The following is a 4,985-nucleotide window of genomic DNA, read 5'->3' on the forward strand; positions in this document are numbered from 1 at the left end:
TTCCATTCAATGTCTTCTAAATTTAGCACATGAGACTTCACCGGAAATTCGTTTATAGTCTTGCCATCAAAGTGTGATTTTCTCAGGTAACACCGATACTGCTGCAATGCTTCCTTGAAAAGCACAAGCAAGCTTTTCTCGTCATGACTATCCAGATTGACCCTCACCTAGTTACAACAATGTAATGTAAATCATTGATGTGTTCGATCAGTAGAAAACAGGAAAATAATAACCATGAATAATAGCACTTACACGTAAGTTGGACAGGAAGATGTGAAAATGGTGTTTGTCTTCACTATAATCTTCCCATGATGGGAATATATGCACGTAGTCCCTAAAAACATTGAAAGCATTGTCTTTTAAACTGGGAATAAATGGAATGGGGTTCCAATCTGTAGGAATTGGCTGCAGTTGGGATAGGTCTTCGGCCGGTGGACTTGCTGTACTTTTTGCTGGAGTGGGATTTTTCTGTGGTACGGCTGGTGCTATGGCAAATGAAATCGGTATACCTTTTGCTGGAGTGCAGGTCCTGTGTGGTGGGGCTAGTGGTGTGGCCAGTGAAGTATGGGTACAGTCTGCTGGAGTCGGTCTTATGTTTTGTGTCACTGGTTGTACAACCAATATAAGTGGGGCGCTGTCTGATTTCTCTGGCACCACCACGTTTTTCAAGGACTTTGCTGGTGCTCCTTCAGGTTCGGAAATAACCCTCTTCCTTTTTGATGTCTGATGCACAAGAACAACATTTGAGTGGAAAAACATGGTATGACGACAGATGAAATATGTATTAATAATGGATGGGCATGGCATATCGAGTTATATGATGAGTAAACTAAGCAGATGGTGGTGCAACAAAGTAGAAAAAATGCAAGACAACATATGCAAGATACGCGCAATCAATAAAACCTTGCCAAATTAGAACATGCACCTTGATGGGTGAATAGGACAGGCCATCTGCCTTTAACTCCTTGAGGTTAGAATAGTCATTAGGATGATATTCTGAACAAGAATCAACAGGTGGGGAGCGTACGAGTTTCATTGCTTCCAGAATGGCACTCAATGCCTTGGTGCCAATTTTGTAAGTCATTGCAGTGTTCCACAATATTCTTCTGATGCGCGGATTCTGATATTCACTGTAATTGCGTATAATATCTGAGAACCATGAAAACATAAATAGTTGTGAGATTATCTTTGTAATGCAGATGATATTATAGGGGCGCCCCTGTAAACACTTATGTGCTATCATTGGATTCTGATGAGAGAGCTCATGTGTGCTGTAATATCGTGCATGCATTTATATAATCTGGCACAAGTACACAAAAAATAGGCTCCAGAAGTAAGGATAGCTGGCAGATGATAGGTTCATCATATACTGTATAGAGAGTTTATTGCCAAACCATGATAACAAGAGCACACAGCAACTAGGCAGATCATAGTGTACATAACAGGGGTACACCATAACCACGATATATAAATTGGGAAAGTGAAACTGGCTTGAAAATACGGTGTTGTATTGCCGATAGTAATTGAAAGCCTATCGATCACGTACAGGCCAACACTATCGAACATGGTAAAGAAGAGCAAGCCGATTTTGGATAATAAAATGTTGGTTGCGCAGTGCCCACACATGATGAACCAGAGCGCATTAAGAATGCAACTCCCAGCTGTCTCTCGACCATTTCAGGCGGTTGGATGAAGATTCTACGTCTCCTAACCCTTCTTCTTCCTTGTCTCTGATTCTTCCCATATAGAACACCGCACGGGCCGCCGGTCGGAGCACCGGCCCCCACCGCCTGTGTTCCTCCGCCACCCCACCCCCCACCCACGTCGAGTTTTCTTCATTCAGCGAGGCCCCACAACCACCCGATCCCCTTGGATCACACCGGCGAACTCCGGCGAGCTCTGAAAAATCGACTGACCCAATTTTGAAATTTAGTCTACTGTGATTTAACTAGTGTGGAATATAAAAGGGGAAAACCATAAGCATTGGGAGTATAGTATTAAGCGTGCCATGGCGGATCTAAAGGTCCAAACCGGACAAAGGCAACTTCGCAACCAAGACAAGAAATCAGAGTAAAGCAGTGGCAATCTATTTTCTTGCTTCCATAAATAAGTTGAGTAGATACGAAAGAGCACGGCCTCTGGTGCGGCCCCGTGTATGCATATGCTGAGAATTTGACGGTGCTGCGGTAGCGATGGCTGTCGGCGGCATGGAAGCAGATCTAGGAGGGTAGACGGTGGCGGCGGGGCACAGTGGACGAGACGGCCGTAGGAGCGGCGCCGGCAAGGTGGACGACGACGGTTATGAAGCGAGAGGACGGGATGCAAGGATCCCGGTCCGAAGGCGTGGATGAGAGAGGTCGATCTCTTGTAATGGACGGCGGCGTCGGGGTATCAGCTCCAGCATGGTGGAGGAGGACGGCGGTGGATGGGGTGGCGGACGGCGGCGGACGGAGGAGGGTGGGGTGGAGAGGGTGTTTTGGCGCCCACGGAGTACGAATGGGGAAAAGGGAGGTAGAGAGGAAGGGGGGAACCATGTATTCAGGGAGCGCTTGTCTCAAATGCGAGGAAATTTATAAACTTAGCCCCCATTTCAAATTTCTACTACATCACAGCAACATTAGTCGGTTGGGGATAGGACGGTAATCTCGCATACACCAAATATTTGCCGACGAGAGTTTGTTTTTGGCGCCCACAGTGTATGAATGTGAATCGGGGAGGGAGTCGATTTCGGCCGAGGGCACACTGTGTTTTGGCGCCCACCGTGTATGAATCCGGGTGAGAGGCGGTTACGTCACATTTGGGTGAAATTACAAACCTACCCCTATCGAAACCTATAGATATCCAGCAGATAGGCTTTGCGTGGCAGGGATAGGCAGTAGTGATTTCGATCTCGCAGATTTTGGTTTCGGGCAGTTACTGCGACTTTCCCCACTTCGTTCAAATTTTGCACAGGGCACGTTTACCGTGCCAACTCAATTCGAATCCTGTTTGTATTCTACTATTTTTTGGGGCGGGATCCATTTTCAATTGAAATTACATTCTATATACATCATTTTTTTATATATACTTTCAAAAGCACAACACCATTTATACATAAATATGGTTTACAAATGGCATGATCTCAGATTCATAAGGTTGTATCCATCAATTTGGATTTTCAAATATTTGAAACCACTTTATGTTGAAATCCAATGTATGCATTCCTTGCTAACTGTCTCCAATTAATGTGTGTTTCATGTGGGTTTTTTTAACTTCTCAAACATGTATAATGTGTTTCACACATGCAACATATAGTGTAATCCCGTTTAGACATTAATTGCATATAAACCATGCATTGTTTGTAATTGAAGAATCTATGGGTCACCAATATTGATAAACTATATAACATTACACGTGTGCCCAAATTCAAATGAATATGCATGTTTGATACACCAATTTGCGTTATGATATTATCGATGTCGTGATCTCCAGTTTAAATATTTGAATCCCCTTTAATCCAGATATTCGTCTCATATAGCTATCACTCATGCTTATATAGGACTATCTCTCTGGACCTATACGTGTTCATCGTCTCTCAGGCATCTCTCGTGCTACCTGTATGTCGACAATGATCTTTTATCTTCGTAACACACTGACGGTACTCTCTCTCTCTCGACCTTCATCACTCTATCTCTCTCTAAGTATATCTTGCTCCCTGCTATGTGTCTCTAGCTATGATTCTCCATGTGGAATCTCTTTCTCTCATACAAACACAAAACTTTGTCTCCCGGGGTCTCATTTCTCTCAACTATTCCCATGTGTGCCACTCGCACACCCCTCATACAGAGATGTCTTTCGCTCCTTAGATATGAGAACCTACGACTCTTCCTCTTCAATATCTCCTTCTCACACACAAACACAAACTCTGTCTCCCAGGGTCTCATATTTCTCCATTGTTCTCTTGTATGTCGCTCAAACACACCCTCTCTCCCTAGAGATATCTTGCGTTCCCTCATATGTCTTTCTAGCTATCACTCTCGTTGTGAAATATCTTTCTCTCTCGCAGACACAAAACTCCATCTCTCTGGATCTCATTTCTCTCTGATATCTGTTTTGTATGTGACTCACATGCACCCTCTCTCTATCTCTCTCACACCCACACACATAACCCAGCCTTCTGATCCACTCGACTCCTATCTCCAACGCACACTAGCTAGCATCTTTATCTTTCTATTTATCTGTTTTTCCATCAACCTTCTTTCTCGCCCGCACTCTTGATTCCTATCACGCACACTACATATGTTTCTCTCTACATGCAGTCAAGTGCCCTCTCACACACATATATAACTTCACCCTTTGAACCACCCGACGGTCATCTCCGACACCCAAACTAACGGATGTCTCTCTAGCTAGCATCTCCATCTCCGTATCTATCTGTAGTTTCTCCGTCAACATTTCTTTCTCGCACGGAGTCTTGCTTCCTATCACCCACACTATATATGTCTAACCATACATATGCATTTATAGGTTGATCTCTTTTTCACAATCGTTACGCCTCACCCCCTCTGCTCGCCATAGATGCATGCTCCAGCCCATGCCACTATCTCTTAAAGACAAAAACACATGCTCAATTGTCGGGCCTTCTTCCCTGCATTCTCACATGCATGCATATTGTCATACCGATCCGTCTCTCCCATGTCGTTGATCTTAGGACTTATGTCTTCTTTCTTTTATCTCGATCATGCGGGCGCGCACACACACACATCCCACGTATACATGTATACCTCTCACACATGCACGTTCAAGGTCTCTATGTCTCCATACGTAGTTAATTACCCTCAATCCTAACGCCACATCGAATCCTTCTCCTCTTTTGTGCACATAACTTCCGCCTGGATGGGCAAAACACACACTCACACTTAACAATCTCCTTCTAGCTACCCCCCCCCCCGCGCCTCTCACTCTTCTCCTATATCCCCGAAACCAATAAGACCACCCCTTTGTTT

This window comes from Triticum aestivum, chromosome 1B (assembly GCF_018294505.1).
Source record: "Triticum aestivum cultivar Chinese Spring chromosome 1B, IWGSC CS RefSeq v2.1, whole genome shotgun sequence".
Classification (NCBI taxonomy): Eukaryota; Viridiplantae; Streptophyta; class Magnoliopsida; order Poales; family Poaceae; genus Triticum; species Triticum aestivum.